The sequence below is a fragment of the Rhincodon typus genome, chromosome 4 (genome assembly GCF_021869965.1).
Source record: "Rhincodon typus isolate 14 chromosome 4, sRhiTyp1.1, whole genome shotgun sequence".
Classification (NCBI taxonomy): domain Eukaryota; kingdom Metazoa; phylum Chordata; class Chondrichthyes; order Orectolobiformes; family Rhincodontidae; genus Rhincodon; species Rhincodon typus.
Window position 1 is genome coordinate 76,575,028 of NC_063335.1, and position 10,523 is coordinate 76,585,550.

Below are 10,523 nucleotides of genomic sequence, written 5' to 3' on the forward strand. Positions count from 1 at the left end.
AATAATAAGGATTATTGATCAGAATAGGGCAGTGATGTGGTCTGCATGGATTTTATATTTTGCAAACTATTTGATAATGTGATACATTTTCAAGCCCTTTGCTAAATCCAGGTAAACCACATCAACTGCTCTATTCTGATCAATCTTCCATATTATCTTTCCAAAAAGACTCAAAATTAGTTAGGCATAATTGTTTCTTAGACCCCCGTGTGGTTAACAGTGAAATAGGAAGCTGTAGACTGTAGGAAGATATCAATGGATTCTTCAGGCAAATGAACTTGGAGGAATGTGAGTTGATGCCTTTGAAGAAGTCAAACAGCGCAAAGGAATACACAGTAAATTGGAGTGTACTGAGATGTGGAGAAGGTAAGGAAATGAATATCCGCTGACCCCTGAAGGTAGCAGGTCAGATGGATAAACTACTCAAAAGCCATCTTAACCACTTTCTCAGCTGAAGTGCAGAATGAGAGAATGGTGGTTATGCTGCAACTAAATAAATATCCCACAACGTGTTCTGTGTGTAGTTGTGCTCAGTTCAATACAGAAAGAACATAATTGTCCAAACATAGTGCAGAAGAGATTTACAATGATTGGGTGACACGGTGGCTCTGTAATTAGCACTGCTGCCGATTGCAGCCTTGGGCAATTGTCTGTGTGAAGTTTGTATATTCTCCCTGTGTCTGTGTGGGTTTCTGCCAGATGGTCCAGTTGCCTTCCACAGCCCAAAGACGCGTACTTTATGTGGTTTAGATATGGTAAGTATGGGTTACAGGGATAGAGCTGGGGGCTGGGTCTGAATGGGGCACTCTTTAGAGGGTCAGTGTGGGCTCAATGAGCCAAATTGTCCTTCTCTGCATTGTGGGGATGTGAAAAACTGGCTGAGGAAAGACTGGATAGGTTGGTAGTGTTCTCCTTGGAACAGCAGAGACTGAAGGGTGGTATCGTAAGATGTACATGGTTGTGAGAGGCCTGGATAGAATAGAACACAAAGTTGTTAGCAGGGCGATCAGTTACTATGGGGTCATAGATTTAAAATGATTGGTAGGAAGATCTCTAGAGTTAAGTAATTAAAGTGGGAAAATGCAAACTTTGAACTGATAAATAAATATTGACTTGACTAAAATTAATAAAGTTATTCAGTGCTAAATATGAAGTGAACTCAGGCAAATAAATTAGACATGTTAATATGGTTGGATATTTATAGAGAGATGAGTTTAGCTTGGAAAGGTTAAATGTAAATGATCATCATTGGCTTTCTCTCAGTGAAGCTTTTTTCAACAAAATGCAATGTGGCAATTCTTTTAGGCCAGGCTCTTCTGATGTTTAGATTAGAAGCCATTGAGTCATTTTCAAGGTGGTGTTGAATCAAGTTGTGAAATGATCTGTGCCATCTTGCCTATTTTTATTCACATGTGGAATGTTGGCTGTGCCACTGTTTATTGCCTATTCTTGTTGTCCTTGAAGATAGTGGTGAGCTGCCACCTCGAACTGCTGCAGTACATGTTATGTAGGTAGACCCACAATGTCATTAGGGAGTGAATTTAAGGATTTTTAACCCTGCAACAGTGAAGGAAGGGTGATTATATTTGAGTCTGGCTGGTGACTGGGGCTTGCAGAGAAACTTGCAGCTAGTTGTGTTCCATGTATTTGATATCCTTATCCTTCTAGGTGGAATTGGTCATGGGTTTGGAAGGTGCTGTCTAAGGATCTTTCAATTTGTGCAGTGCATCTTCAGACTGCTACTACTGAGCATCAGTGAATGACTGACTGACTGACTGACTGGCACCACATGCACAAACAATCGAGAATGCTGCATTGTCCTGGAGCTCAACTCAACTCAAGTGGAAAGTTTTCCATCACACTCCTGACTTGTCTTCTAGAGGATTAGACAGGGTTTGGGAAGTCAGGAGATGAGTTGTTCATAGCCTCTGATCTGCTCTTACAGCCATGGTGTTTATGCGGTGAGTCCAGTTGCATTCCTTGTCAATGATAACCCTCAGGATGCTGATAGTGGGGGATTCAGTGATGGTAACACCTTTATTGGAGATGGTCATTACCTGGCATTTATGTGACACAAATGTTACTTTACAGCCCAAGCCTGGGTATTGTGCAGGTCTTGTTGCATTTGGACATTTGACTGCTTCAATATCTGAGGAGTTGTGAATGGTGCTGAACATTGTGCAACCATCAACAAATATTCCCACTTCTGACTTTTGTAATGAAGGGAAGATCAATGATGAAATGGTTGGGCTTAGGCCACGCTCCTGACAAACTCCTGTAGAGATGTCCTGCAACTGAGGTGATTGACCTCCAACAACCACACCTATTTTCCAATGTGTCAGATATGACTCCAGTCAATGGAGAGTTTTACCCTTGATTTCCATTGATACCAGTACTGTTCAGGATCTTGATGCCACAATCCGTCAAATGCAGCACTGATGTCAAGGGCTGTTTAACTCCGCTCTCCTCCATAGTTCAGATCTCTTGTCCATGTTTGAACTAATGCTATGATGAGGTCAGGAGTTGAGTGACTCTGCTGGCACCCAAGCTGGATATCGGTGAGCAGGTTCTTGCTAACCACTCTCGATCATCATTAAAGTGATGGAAGGTGTCATCAACCGTGCTATCAAGCAGCATCTGTTCACCAATGACAGACAGCAAACTTTCTGCTGGTTGGAGTCATACTTGGCTTTTATGAAGATGATTATGGTTGCTGGAGGTTAATCATCTCTGCAGGAGTTCCTCAGGGTAGTGTCCTGGGCCCAACCATATTAAGCTGCTTCATCAATGACCTTCCCTCCATCATAAGGTCAGAACTGGAGATGCTCACTGATGATCACATAATGGTCACCACCATTTGTGACTCCTCAGATACTGAAGCAATCCATGTTCAAATACAACAGAATCTGGACAATACCTAGGCTTGAGCTGACAAGTGCCAAGTAACATTTGTGCCACACAGATGATCTAACCGTGACCCCTTGACCATTTTATTGTGTTACCGCCACTGAATCCCCCACTATCAGCTTGCTGGGAGTTACTATTGACCAGAAACTCAACTATACTCACCCCATAAACAGCGTGGCTACCAGAGCAGGTCAGAGGCTGGAAATACTACACTAATAACTCACGTCCTGTCTTGGTCATAGAGTTCTACAGCACAGAAACACCCTTCAGTTCAATTCGTCCACACCAATCAGATATGGTAAACTGCTCTAGTCCTATTTGCCAGCATTTGGTGCATATTCCTCTTAAACCCTTCCTATTCATGCACCCATCCAGATGCCTTTTAAATATTGTAATTGTACCAGCCTCCACCATTTCCTCTGGCAGCTTGTTCCGTACATGCACCACTCTCAGTGTGAACAAAGTTGCCCTTAGGTCTCTTTTAAATCTTTCTCCTCTCTCCTTAAACCTCTGCCCTGAGGTTTTAGACTCCTCTACCTAGGGGAAAAGACTTTGGCTTTTTGCCCTATCCATGCCACTCATGATTTTATAAAGCTCTATCAGGTCATCCCTCAGCCTTTGACGCTCCAGGGAAAATAGCCTCAGCCTATTCAGCCTCTCCCTATAGCACAAACCCTCCAATCCTGCCAACATCACTGTAAATCTTTTCCAAGCCTTTTCCAGTTGAACAGCAACTTTTCTATAGCAGGGAGACCAGAACTGAATGCAGTATTCTAAAAGTGGCCTCACCGATGTCCTGTACAGCCATGACATGACGATTCAACTCCTGTACTTAATGCACTGACTAAAACGGCAATCTTGCCTTCGACACCCTGTCAACTTCAGATTCCACTTTCAAGGAATTATGCAACTGCACCCCTAAGTCTCCTTTATTCAACAAAACTCCCCAGGGCCCCACTGTTAATTGTATAAGTCCTGCCCTGGTTTATTTTAACAAAATGCAGCCCTCCCATTTATCTAACTTAAACTCTGTCTGCCGCTCCTTGGTCCATTAACCCATTTGATCAAAGCCAAGTTATACTCTGAGATAACCTCCTTCACTGTCACACAACAGTTTTGGTGTCATCTGCAAACTTACTAACCATACCTCGTATATTCGCATCCAAATCATTTATATAAATGATGAAAAGCAGTGGGGCCAGCACCAATCCTCGTGGCACGCTGCTGGTCACAGGCTTCCAGTCCAAGAAACAACCTCAACCACCACCCTGTGTCTCCTAACTTCAAGCTAATTTTGTGAACAATTGGCTAGCTCCACCTGGATCCCATGTGATCTAGCCATACCATCCGTGTGATAAAAGATTGACTTTAACATCTAACAGCAAAGCTGCCCTAAATGTAAATCTCCACTGCCCCACTTAAGCAGTGCTTGCTGCTTGTCCATTTACACCCCATGTGAAGCTGCCACATGATGCTGAGGGTTGTTATTAGCATTGCAACCCATTGCCTAGCTGTTGTAAACACTGTTCTTTGAAGTAATACAGGAGATGTCATATTTTCCCTCTTGCTAGCTAGTGACTCCCACATACAATGCTTGATTTCAAGTGTACTCATGTTACTATTGCAAGTATCCTTGAAACAGCCTTGTGTCCCACTGGTCATCAGGCTAATTTATTATATAATATATCCATGAGGATATGATCATCTTACATGCTGCAGACATGCTCAAGCCATCAAAACTGCCTGTTACCTTGCTTAGGAGCTCTAATTTGGAAAGGAGTGCTGCTAGCATGATTTTGCCTGGCAGGATATACCTAAAATGTACCACAAACACAGTTTTTATGCAATTCTATTGTGAATAGAGTTGAATGCAAAACTTTTTGTTTTGGTAAGCACTGGAATGAAGTCTTGTAGCATATAAAGTTTTGAATGCACTTTCAAAAATGGCAGAGCTTTTCCATTACTCTTAAAAAAAGTAATTGGAATTATTATTCGGATCTCAATGTGCCTGCAGATGTCTGCCATTGGTTAATACTGAATGAAGGGCATAGCAAGTGCAAAGACAAAGGATGGTGGGTGAGGAGGTGGTATGTGTTGGTATTAAGTTGATATGGAGGGTATGATGTGAAATGAGAAGTGGACAGGCTGTGATAGGATATGAAGAGTCAGCATTAAAGGACCTTAACAACATGACTGGGATGAAGTCCCAAAGAATGGAGGTGGGCCTTTTGAACAGCCCATAGCTGTACTCAGCAGTGTGTGGCCACTCTGGATCTGTGTCTGGCAGGTGACAGGCCTGATTCCATTGTGCCCCTGTCCCCTCATTGTGACAATGCCGCTAATTCAGGCAAGTTATCCCAAGGCAGGGATGCTAAGCTGGGAAATTTCTAGACTTAAAGTATGCACCTTGGAGTGCAAATCTGACCTGTTAACATTTTTTCTTCTGTTCCCTCATTTGCTGTTTGACCTGATGAGTATTTTTAAAGCATTTTAATATGTATATGTGTAGTACACTGCACAAAGTTTATTATAACATAGACCCTGTTCTGCTAGCCTTTTTGTACATTCTTGTGAGGAGAGGTTATGCTTAGTTCCAACTCCCACATTGTATGAATAGTATTATTTAGAAACCATTGAAAACTAAACCAAATAAAGTACTGCTGTTCCATATGACAGAGGTAAAACTCAGTATAATGTTAAATGGATGAACTTAAATCCACAAATTAAATGAACTTAGATGACAAAAGGTGGAACGACTGAAAGAAGTGATTATAGTAGATAATTGATTATTCCACTTCCTATTGCTCAAGTATTAATTTCTAGCTTCCAAAGTACCCTGTTCCTTTTGCGTTAATCTCCTCTTCAAAGTCTTCTTACTTACAATATGTCATAATTATTTAAGATATAATTATTTAAATATTTTAGGCATAGTCTTTTCCGTCATCTCTGTTAAAGCTGTTCACTTTTGCTCGATGAATGTCCTCCAACAGATCAATTGCCTTTCAGTAGTTTGTTCAAATAACTCGTTTTCACAGCAGATGGTGAATATAGGCTGGTCGTTCAACTGGGAAAAACAAAAAAATAATCATGTTTTTCCCTCCTGGAGAACGGTTTGTAGTGTTTAACAAGCTATCTCATCTGAGACCAGCTCAGTCAAAACAAAAATTCCACAATAAAGCAGTAAATTTATCCATTAAATCATAGCTGGATTGAAATTTAGGGGCTAACAAAAATGGATTGCAATAATTAGTGAATGTAGCAGTCTAAATTATGTAGTGCTCACCAATTACGAAATGTTTCCTGTTATTTAGCGAATCTGCATGTCAAGTTCACATGGTTAAGTGTCAGTGATCAAAATATCAGCAAGCATCCAGAGATACACTGGTCTACAAGCTTATCCACTTTCCCTGATTTGTGGGTAAACAAGGAACAAGCAACCAGGTTCTACGACCAAGTCAGGTGCAGAAAGTTAACAGTATCTTTAATCTTCAAATTTTTCTGAAATCCTTTATTATTGCTTACATGAGAACATAAGAACTAGGAGCAGGAGTAGGCCATCTGGCCCCGCCATATAATAAGATCATGGCTGATTTTTTTTGAGACTCAGCTCTACTTACCCGCCTGCACACATAACCCTTAATTCCTTTACTCTTCAAAAACTTATCTAGCCTTGCCTTAAAAACATTCAGCGAGGTAGCTTCAACCGCTTCACTAGGCAGGGAATTCCACAGATTCACAACCCTTTGGGTGAAGAAGTTCCTCCTGACCTCAGTCCTATACATGCTTCCCTTTATTTTGAGGCTATACCCCCTAATCCTAGTTTCACCTGCAAGTGGAAACAACCTTCCTGCCTCCACCTTATCTATTCCCTTCATAATCTTATATGTTTCTATAAGATCTCCCTTCATTCTTCTGAATTCCAATGAGTATACTCCCAGCCTACTCAGTCTCTCCTCACAATCCAACCCTCTCAACTCTGGAATCAACCGAGTGAATCTCCTCTGCACCCCTTCCAGAGCTAGTGTATCCCTTCTCAAGTAAGTAGACCAAAACTGCACACAGTACTCCAGGTGTGGCCTCACCAGGACCCTATACAGCTGCAGCATAGCCTCCCTGTTTTTAAACTCCATCCCTCTAGCAATGACAGACAAAATTCCATTTGCCTTTTTAATCACCTGCTGCACCTGCAATCCTACTTTTAGCGATTCATGCACAAGGACACCCAAGTCCCTCTGCACAGCAGCGTGCTGCAATTTTTTACCATTTAAAGCATAGTCCATTTTGCTGTTACTTCTACCAAAATGGATGACATCACACTAATCAACATTGCACTGCATCTGCCAGACCTTTGCCCACTCGCTTAGACTATCTATATCCCTTTGTAGACTTTCAGTGTCTTTTGCACGCTTTGCTCTACCACTCATTTTAGTGTCATCTGCAAATTTTGACACACCACACTTAGTCCCCAACTCCAAATCATCTATATTGGAAAAGCATTTCTCAAACTTTCATTGCTAATCTCAACTTTCTGATCTTTTCCGACCATGATAGTCTCTAAATGAGCGGTTCTAAGTCACATTTGTTGAAGTAAACAGACTTTTTATCTTTTGAACAGGGTGAAAAGGATCCATAAAATTCCTTTTCCAAATTTAATCACAAATCTGATGAAATGCAGCCTACCATTGTGATAGAAACTTCCTGAGCTTTTAGATCTTTTATCTTTGTCTTTTCCCAACCCATGCAAGTAAAGCTTATTTAAAAATACAGAACTGGAGCATGGGCAAAATAATCTTTCTTTCAAGGACTCTTTGAGACATTCTTGAGGGGCAGTTATTCATTTTCAGAGATTCCTTTCTCATTCTTGTTACCTCCTTTATTGTATGATTCAGTCATATAGTAATATTGCCCATTCATTTATGTTGTTTTGTTTCAGTTTTTCTCTTATCACACAAAATACTGAATGTTGTATGCATGTTTTTTTGTAATTCTTTTAACTTGGAATTTATAAATAAGAGGCTTTTGATTATTTTAGGATTATTAAATTGCCCTTATTGTTTCCAAAATGGGATATCTGTCATGCACATTGCAATTAGCCCCTCTTCTCCCACCAGCACAGCAAGTTAAAAATTTGCAAAAACACCACCAATAGTTAGAAGATCCCTTAGTTTTGGATCAGCAATATTTTTCTTGAACTTTATGACATTATTGAGAGTTTTTTCAGCCTGTTCTTTTGATGGTTCAATGTTGAGAATCCTTGGAGCGTCTGGTGGTACCTTTAGTTTGAGTCAACTTTGCAAAAAAGTATATGCTGATTTTACAATGTCACCGTTATCATACAAGGTAGTTATCCTGAAAGTTATAACTTGAAAGCTTTGGAATAGTTCTGCCCACTGATGTGTAGATAAATGTACATGTAATGATGTGATACAGGCTATGACGGTGATCTTTCCCTGGTTGCTCATGCGTTTGAAAATTTTAGAAGCTATTTTTGACTTTTGGGGGAATTTGTCTGCTGCTCCTGTGTATTTTACATGCTGAACTAGAGACACCTCTTTGACCTGAACTCCATCTACATCGTAAGGCTTAGTAAAAGTGGTATGTAAATGCAAGTTGTTGTTGTTATATCCAGTTGTTCTTGACCTGATCTGAATGTGATCCAACACCTGCTGTTCACTTCACCAGTCAATGATTAAATTGATTAGTGCACATTGACCTTCCTGATGCATTGGCAACCCTTTCTACTCGTAAAGTCAATTGATTCAGTTTTTCACAATAGTCTGCATTGCACTTGAGGACAATGCACAGTACAAGGTGTGGGACACAGGCAGCTTGAAAACAAGGCACAATACAGGTAATATGAAGCAATTTCTTTCAATCATAAAGATCTAAACATTCACTTATACATGTTTATCACAAGCCTAACAAACTCTTGATAATATGTAATTAAAATGGGCAACACGGCTCTTCATTACAAATCAATCCTCACTGTATGATATCAATGGCAAGATCAATACAACCAGGTATTATCCGATTTGATCAATGATCAGGGCCATTGTTTTATCATGGCAGAATAACTCAAGTTTCACATCTTACTGCATGGAGTTGTGAGAATTCTACCAGAGGTTTAGCGGTTGTATTCAGTGATTCATTTTGCAGTTGTGAACTGTTTTAATGTTTCTGGAATTCATCTAGGAGTGGTCTCCTTTTAAATTTCTATTACGTATTCATAAAGGTACAATTTTTTCCCGAATTCTCATGTCTTTGATTCATTTTTGAGACATGGAGCCACCAGGCATGGTGCCTATGGGTACTATTTTGAAAAAAACAGCAGAAAAATTCTCTCAATATCCCAATGAAAATTATCCCTCGAGCAACGTCAATCAATTATTTCATTTATCTCATTGGTGTTTGCACACAAGGTAAAACAATGTTTTATAACATTATAACAGTGAATATATTTCAAAGGTGCGATGTTGAATGTAGAATCATAGAATGATTATAGTGTAGAAGGAGGCTAGTCATTCCATTCTACTCACATCAGCTCTCAGCAAGAGTCATTTCAAACAAAGTACTGCAGATGCTGGAAATCTGAAGCAAAAACAGAAAGTGCTGGAGATACTCAGCAGTATCTGTGGAGAGAAAAACAGCTTCAAGTCCAGTGACGCTTTGTCAGACCTGAGAGTCATGTAGCCAGTCCCACTCCAAGTCCTGTTCATGCAGTATTGCAAATCTTTTCTCTTCAAATATTTATCAAATTTTCTCTTACCCATCCAGATTCAATTATGGATTGTACAATAAGAAGGTTTAGAGGGATATGGGCCAAATGCTGGCAAATGGGCCTAGATTAAATTAGGGTATCTGGTCGGCATGGATGAGTTGGACTGAAGAGTGATATGGCACAGAAGCAGAACCTAATTGAATCTGTGTCCGCATAACTCTCAAGCAGTGCTTTCCAGATCACAATCACTTGATTCTGTGAAGTCAATTGATGTTACAAAGATCAAAGAAGGCACTAAGTAAATGCTTGTTCTTTCCTTCAAGTTCAATCAAGTGAACTTGCTAATTATATACTTTTTGTAAAGTTTTCCTTGCTCTACAAAACACCTTGGAACATTTTTGTACATTAAAAGTTGCTGTAGTTGTAGCTTGAAAAACATACTGAGACATTTCTGCCCTATATGATTGCTGGATGAGGTGGCTGATCCATTAAGGGAGCCTATTTCAACATTATGGCCAATAATAAAGGCTATATTTGTGCAGCGCAATAGTAAACAGTGAAGCATAGCTAGTAGAGATAGTAGGAACTGCAGATGCTGGAGAATCCGAGACGACAAGGTGCAGAGCTGGATGAACACAGCAGGCCAAGCAGCATCATAGGAGTAGAAAGGCTGACGTTTCGGGCCTAGACCCTTCATCAGAAATGGGGGAGGGGAAGGGCTGGAGGGGAGTGTGGAGCATCTTTCCCTCCCCACCCTTATCTGCTTTCCGGAGGGACCGCTCTCTCCGGGACTCCCTTGTCCGCTCCACACTCCCCTCCAGCCACCACACCTGGCACTTTTCCCTGCAACTGCAGGAAGTGCTACACCTGCCCCCATACCTCCTCCCTCACCCCCATC